Genomic DNA, 8,187 nt, shown 5'->3' with positions numbered 1-8,187 from the left:
GAGATTTAATCGATCGCCGCGCCATCTGCGCCCTTTAAATAATGATTACGTTTAATACTTGAAGTTAAGCATAGTACGCCTACATAAACTAACTCAATCAAGAATTTCAAAAGAGGCAAAATAAAGTAGCTTAAATGTAAAACAAGCGGCTCAATACCAAACATTGAGCGGTTATTCGTTGACCAATCGCGCATCAAGCGCCTTTTACGTCACGCTGCCGATGCCGCCGTCTGGTCTGGGTCTGCGTCGTCTGCGAGATCGTAGTACACGCGTTGAATCTACGATAGAAGAAGAAGAAGAAAAAAAAAAAAAGGTTATCTGCGCTCTTGACTTCGCGGTTTGCAAGTTGGTTTCGCATCCTGTGAGGACGTCGGAAACGTTGCGAAAACTTCAGCAATGACATGAAGGAGATTTGAGAGCGTAGCGGAAGACTATTACAAAGGCTCAAGCGAGGCGGCTTCGAGCATCGGAGAGGGGACGTCGGTTCTGCTTTTGTGTTTTCCCCCAGGTAAATAAGCGCTTTTACTTTCCTACCGACATCGGGGAATCCGGTCTTAGTCGTATATATCAGCTGCCAGTTTCCGCGAAGCAATACATGAGAACAAGAGGTCTTACCAGTGTAACTGATACTTCAATATACCGACTGTGGGTATTGAGTTTCGTTCTCCGCATGCAGTCACGCATGCTGGTAAAAAATTCAGCTGGCGTCTGCGCGGAGCGGGCATGCTTGACGCCCTGTTATGATGGCACCAAGGTCACGCAGTTGTGGTTATCGGTGTTTACGGCCTCGCTTTTATATAGCCTCGCTACTAATATAGCATCTTGAGGAAATTATTTATGGGCGTGGGACAGAAAAGGGGCGCCGCACTGTAGTTTCGCATATATAGTTAATTATAATACTACCTTTTTTTTAACAATGAAATTTTTCCATTAGTGTGTAAGTTCCCCCCTCTCTGGCGTTTGTCAGCTGTGCGAAGTTTTGTGCTAACCGCGCACACGCGCACCCAACGTACCGGATATATAAAAATGTATGTGTGTGTGTGTCGGTCGTGACGAGCTAGACGTGCAGGAGACATTTTGATCCGGGGCTGGTGACCCTGACACGTGCTAATGTGTACTCCAAACTATACAGCAGCAGCAGGTTCCGTCGCGACGTCGTGACGACAGCATTTCCAGCGGAGTCCGGCCGGTATATTATACCTCTTTCTCACGTTCCCTCTCCCTTTTATCACGGCGCGCGTGGAATCAAGCCATCAAAGCTCGAACGCACTGTCATCGCCCTCTCCGCGCCGTCTCTAGTTGCCCTCTGCGTTCAAGTTTCCGTGCGCTTGGTCGTATACGCACACATTCGTACTACTCGTTCACCGCGCTGCCAGTGGGCTTCCGACAGGTGAGACTCGAGCCGGTCGCTCAATGCGCGTGCAAACCGACATTTGTGCCTTTTCCCGTCAGTTATTCCACGCCTATATGTGTAGCCGTGCCACGCGATGGTCGTCATCAGCTAGACGCGGTGCCTGTAATTGATATGTAGTTGCTATACGCGCTGCGCATACATGTATTTCGGCACATGCGCAAAGCTAGGTACGTCATTACGCCATTGGGGATAAAATCGAGCTCGTTTAATTCTTTTCCACCAATATAATGGCAGTTGCACAATCCCCGGGAATGCGGATCGCCACTCGATCTTGAGGAAAGTCCAAGCTAAACCAGCGCGCGTGCGCGTGCCGCGCTTAAAAAAAAAAAAAAAAAAGTATTTTTGATCACGTAACACATTTCACGCTCTAAATTCTCAGCATTATTTCGTAGTCAATATCAAGCGAATGGAATGGGCTGTCAAGCATTATGAAGTTGATGCCGAGTATTAATTATTATACGCCCATGACGATCTGAGGAGGAGATGAATTAAGGTAATTGCTTAGTATATGTTAGAGGTTATGAATTATATTTGCCTCCACAATTTGCAACCAAGCAAGGTCAACCCATGTTTTATCCAGCCAATACTTCAATGCATTAATTAAGTTATTGCAGTATTTTTTTTTTCTACCATCCTAAATGGTTGGATGGCCCAAATTCTTGTTGGCAATTTGTCTCCCATATATATATATAGAAAGCTGTATGCATCACTGGTGTTAATGACCTGTGAAGAATATATTGCGTCGATCTCCAGGAAATCAGTCATACATACATTGCCATATATATATGCTCATGGTGTGTAAACTTAAACGTGTGAGCAAGTCATAATCAAATTTACATGTAGAAATCATTATTAATTGTTATGTTAATTAATTATGCCAAGTATTGTTTTCAATGGTTACCATGTCACTTAACAAAAGGAGGTAACTTAGCTGTGTCAAGGTCTTACATATCACTCCTGCATGTGCTCACCGAGCCTAGAAGATAATTAAGTTTTAGCTGATGCTGCATTCTGATAAAGCCGCATCCAGAGGGCACTTCTAAGGAGATGCATGAAATATCCAGGGACTCTGCAGATTAACAGTTGATTGTTCGAAAGACTTACGTTTTACCTAAACTGAAATATGCCACTGTGGTATGGGACCCCTTTTGCAAGAAAAATAAAGACTTAAATACTTCAGCTGTGTGCAATGATTAGTTTCACTTTCATGCCTCAAAACAATATTTTTACATTAAATATGTAAAAAAGGAGATTTGCAATAAAGGTGGCTAGGTTGAAATTATTGTATTCAATTTTCAGTGACTGTAAAATTTCATGGACACGTATATATGCTCGGTCGTTTAAGTTGCATCATGCTCGTGATCTCCTCCCATGCAAAGCATGCACTCCACGGCTTCTTCAAAAATTCACTTTCTTCTCATAAGATAAGCAAATGGAACTCCTTCGAGTGAGATCGCTGTGTCGGATACCGGAATTTATTTCAAGCATGCCTTATTTTCCATATAAGCATGCCATTTTCTCCATATTTCTAACATAAACACGTGTTCACTGTTCTCATTTTTCTTTTGTGATAATTTATTGCTATAGTACATATATTATAGATATATTTTTAGATAAATAATTGTTATATTTTAATGTTGCTGCTACTGTACAAAGCGGTATTCTGTACAGTGTGCACACCTTATTATGCATTTACATTTTCATTTGTGGTTCCTCTGCTTGCTTCTTAATCTAACTAGCTCACACCTACTGAGACACTTGTTAAGAAATACTTGTCCTCTTTTACTGTTTTGCTGTAGCATCTTTTCTTCTTCTCTTTTTAACTTGTGAGGGGTACTTACGAGTTGGATTGCATCTTGTATAACATGCACTTCTATTTTTGTATTTGTTGTGTATAATATCCCACCTGCTCAGTCCAATGTGACTGCAGTCTTTTGTAAATAAATAAAGAATGCAAGAGATAATGCATGTAAACAAGAATTGGCAATGAAATAAGGATAACTTGAGTACATCAAGAACTTGATTTAAAATCATATCTTCAAGGCATTCGAAACATAGCTTCTCAGCTATGAATTCTCTCCATAAGGCTGTGTCCTATCAGGCAAAACTTTAATCTATAAATCTAGTCATTGTTGTAATAATTTCATATGCTCAAAACATAAACAAAAGAAGTATTATCAAGTTTATGTAGTGCATATAACCCAATATCACCTGAATATGAACTCCAAAAACTCGAAGTACTTGCCTATATGTTACTACTTACATGTGTGTTTGTTGTTAGTGATTAATAGCTGTGGCCAGTACGACCATGTAATATGCTTAGTTTTTATTCATGTTTTAGACATATAATAGCAAACAAAAAAAGCTATTCATATCTCGCACTGAAAGGTCATTTGCCCTTGCGCAAGCTTTGCTGGCCAAACGTCTAATCTCTCAAAGTGTTGAGAATAGGCCGTCCACAGCATGTGTCAGTGACCCATGTTCTAAGTAACGTTTCAGTTCAGCCTGTTTTGAAGTATTTCAGGCAAACTTGTGTAGTGCATATAGCTAAACCAATATCCATCAAAGGATTTGTCTCTTCTTTCCCAATGCAGTTCTCACCCACACACGCACAAAAAAAAGGAGTTTACTTGTGCATGGTTTATGTTTATGTACTGCCATGATTCTTGAAAATGGCTTTTAATTTTTTATTTTGAGCAGTTTCTTCAGGAAAACATTTATTACCAGGTTTCTGGAACCATCTCTAAACAATTATACTAACAATACTTTTTGTCATGTTAGATATAATAGCGTTTGTTCATGCAGTGCGCTCCTTAATAAACCCCTAACCATACAGGATGCTCTGTCACCGTAGTGACAAGCTCCTGGCTGCGTGTTTGCCGTCTCTCGCTGAACAAGCCAAGACTGATATCATGGAGCTAAAGATACGATGTTCGTACAGGCATCGCTGCAAGAAAACACCTATATTGCGCAGTCCCTTGTCTGCTAACGCCAGACGCCAAACGCTGATAAAAAAATCCATGTCAAGTATTTTTCAGGTCTTATCAGACAATGATGATATCTGACAGGAGAGCTAGTACGTCCCCTTGACATTGCCCGTGTTTGTCTGGATGACAGAGCAGGCTTGCAGCAGGCAAGTCGTAACTTCAGAATCACAGAAATTAATTTTTTTAAAATTGGAATATTCATTCAGTCACAGACAGCACAACATGTGCACATTGTTTAGTTTTAGTTGAGGCTCTAGGAAAGTAGACATACGTAATTTTGTCTAGGCTGCAATTCACTAAACATAATTAAATTGCAAATGCAACTATTTGTTGCAGGTTATATGGATGCACCTTTGTTTTACAAACAAGTATAGATAGTCTACATGATTTTATTAGCTAACATAAACCATTGCAAACCGACATTATGTGTAGGAAGTGGGCATTTTATATGTTGAATTATGTTCTATACTGTTCCTCGAATCTGCTAAAAACAATGCCTAACTCTTGAATTTCCACTACCCTAGAAATGTATATTGCAGATTGCTCTACCAAGACTAATGTCATCTGCTCGTGGTGTCAATCATATACCAAGTGGATGATATGAATTTCATGTGAAATCAATCATTTATTTTTTTTTTTACAGTCAAAAGAAAGAAAAGTACGCTTCTTTTTTTTTTAGAATAAAACAGGCTCTTGTTAGGCATAACAATATGCATTGAGCTTATTTATTAGTTTTGAGTGTGCAGTCCATTTGGGATGTTTGTTCTCAAATGGCTCGATGTGGCTTTCAAAACATTTTATTTTTCAACCTGGCATAGAGATTGCTCTTGCTTCTTATGCTTTGTGTTGGGTGATTGTGTGTACATTTGGAAGAAATATATGTTTATGCTACAGTAATTTATCAATTCTTTCAGCATTATGTGGTGCCTCCATATATGTAATCTGGAAGAGTACAGGCAATGTATGTACAGCTCATATGGGTACCTGTGCACATATTGCTTGCAAATGACAAAACTAATATATGTGGGCAACCTCAAATCTCTCGCATCCCTTGATAACCGCCTTCCCCATGTGACATACACACTAGTCTGACATGCCCTGCAGTATAAATATTTCATGTTGTTATGTGTATGTTGCAATAGCATTGAAGTGGACTGTTAGGCAATACTCACCTGAAAGCCTGTCTATGTAGGTGAATGTAACAGGTGTACAGCTCATGGCTGCCTGACAGGGGCTTCTTTATAAATCACTTCACCTGACAGCACGTTTGCACTGCAAGTCTCATGCAACATTGAAAGCGATGTTCACACAATTCTTTGCTGTAGGATAATCTTGATGGACAAATGTGATATGTGGCAGTAGTTTATAAATAAATAGTAGACATTAGGCAATGTGTATGCAATGTAGATCTGTCGTGTTAAGGCTTGAGTATGTCGCAATGACATTAAATGTTCACTTAATATTGAACTGAAAGACAGTCTGATGGACACATGCGCAGAGTGTGGAGGCTTGATGGAAACTTTTTTTTAAAATCTTGCATGTAGACATTAACAGCATGTATGCAGTGTAAATGCTTCATGTAATAAGGTTGAGTATGTTTCAGTAGCCCTGGATTAGCATAACACATGATTAGCACATGGGTGACTATTGGGAACCTCTGTATGCCAATGTATCATGTACATCATGAAGGGATAGTGAAGAACGCATCTGGAATCATAGAAATTGAATTGATTTATTGAGATTGTCATGACAAACTTGACATGCGTGCGTGTACATTTGACTAGTGAATTGCGATTTTGTGCTGTGCTTATATATTGTGATAAGCAGCTGTAGCATATGCACAACATATGGATGGCTAATGCAGATGTATTCACAAATTATGGTTATAACATCACAAAGCATTACTAAAATTAACATGGTAAAGCATTTCAGATGTTCAATAACTTATTAATTGCCAGAAACAGATGTTACAGTGAAGAGTTCTAACAACTGGTTTATTGCTCCCAGGCTGCACAAGCATGTCTCAAAGATTAGATGGGAGAGAACAGCTGGAGAAACCTTCCAGGTGTGTTTAACTGCTTAAAAGGTTGTGCCTGTTACAGCGGCCTTTTACAAATTATGTTTATTGTTAATTTTTGGGCGGTAGCCTCTGATTCATTCGCATCCAGTTGGTTTCCTGAATCTCTACACAAAAGCATTTTTTAAATGGGTAAGAATTTCTGTGCTGACCCAACGAGGAAGCTCGTTCATCCGTCACATAAGATAAATTGCTATAAAGAAATAAATGTATAAAATAAAATAAATTCAAAAGGGAGAAAAGCTCGCAGTGGTGAGTTTTGAACTTGCGGTGTCACGCACAAAAGCCAAGTGTCTTAGCCACTGGGCTAAACACCCACACTTGCAGAGGGTGAATATATCTGAATCATATGAATGTGTTGTACTGGTGGTACAAAACAGATGTCAAAGGAGAACAGTTTCTATGAAGGCTTTGTGGAAAGACTTGGTGATGGTGGAATAAAAACTGTTTCTGGGACCACATGTAGAGCTGGAGTATTGTAGACATAAGGATAATTCTGATTTTGTGAAAATTTAATGTTGCACACGCCACATCCCGGATGTGTTTTGGTGGTCGTGGGATGTGCCTTCCATTGGGGCCTTCCTTCAGTGACTGAAGTGCCACTGATCTCTGAGGCCTCATGCTCTTCACGTCGCACAACACACGTGGTTAAGCAGTCAACGAGTTGATAAGCAGCGATGAGGTGTTATATGGGTCTCATCATGGTTGACAATGGTTAGACATGGGTGGATAAGGTGCTAAAGAGTTATAAGGGCTTACAATTGTCGAAGCAGTTCTGATGAAGTTGATAAGGGTCAGATCATGTCGATAAGGGTGATAAAGACAGTAAGGAGTGGTTTGATTGCAATAAGGTTGATACTGACCGGTAGGGTCAGATCTAGTACGATAAGGTTGATAACAACTGATAAGGGTTGATAAGGGTTGTACTAGTCAGATGAAGTTTCATAACGTTGATAATGACATCAGGCTGTGTTGAGATGAGCAAATCGCACAATGCTTATGCATACTTGGACAACTCCCAGAAGAGTTTCTGCGTGAATTTTTCCTCACGTGATTTCCTTTTGCTATGCGAAGGCAAATGCAGCAGCAATGTTGTTGTATGTAGCAGATAAAGGCATGCTTCAGGAAAATGTCTTCCGTTTCAAGACAGTGTGTTACAGCAATGAAATATTTTAGTCTATGAGTCAGGCTGACAAAAACAACCCGTACTGGTAAAAATAGCATTCTTAAATGTGTCTAGTTGTATTTCAACCCTTGTCAAAGCAGCATTGTCTTACACGTGGGTATGATTGTGCATTGTAAGGCAATTTGTGCAAGCTTCTGTATCCTCCTAATTTACGTTTACTAAATCAGATGATTTTCAGGACTTATGAAGTCGTAGGGAGGCGCACCCTCTTCACCATTGACCAGTGATTGTGAAGAGTAAAAGTCGGAGAGGTCGGAGAGGCCACAGTATGCTTTATAGCTCATATATATTATTGATCGAAGGGACAAATAACTGAGAGAGTATACACAAACAGTGTTCTATTTGCATTATCCTTACATCAAGAATTGATCAGGTGATCCTAATGTTTATTTTAGCCATATTTATCATCTTGAAAAAAAATATTGATGATATTAAGACAGAAGCACAACACAAACACTGAACTATTTTAACCAAAAACTTCATTTGGAAGGAACAGTATATGTTGCCTTCATCATGAATGTAA

The 8,187-nt window shown here is 39.7% G+C and overlaps 1 protein-coding gene across 6 annotated transcripts in view; it reads left to right on the top strand.

The window, feature by feature from the left end:
- Window positions 1-224: 224 nt before the first annotated feature.
- PCB (Pyruvate carboxylase) overlaps window positions 225-8,187 on the top strand; it is a 49,523-nt gene continuing 41,560 nt past the window's right edge. Inside the window, exons 1-2 of one of the 6 annotated variants that reach the window (XM_065434964.1) lie at window positions 225-508; window positions 6,409-6,466. The gene's annotated coding sequence lies outside the window, so the exon portion shown is untranslated. Of the gene's footprint in view, window positions 509-1,044; window positions 1,190-1,231; window positions 1,391-6,408; window positions 6,467-8,187 lie in introns of those variants that run through there. The other 5 variants (XM_065434965.1, XM_065434962.1, XM_065434967.1 and 2 more) reach the window with 5 other exon arrangements.

The sequence above is a fragment of the Dermacentor albipictus genome, chromosome 7 (genome assembly GCF_038994185.2).
Source record: "Dermacentor albipictus isolate Rhodes 1998 colony chromosome 7, USDA_Dalb.pri_finalv2, whole genome shotgun sequence".
In the NCBI taxonomy this organism is placed as follows: domain Eukaryota; kingdom Metazoa; phylum Arthropoda; class Arachnida; order Ixodida; family Ixodidae; genus Dermacentor; species Dermacentor albipictus.
Note: the sequence above shows the minus strand (reverse complement) of the source record. Positions and strands in the feature narration are given on the sequence as shown.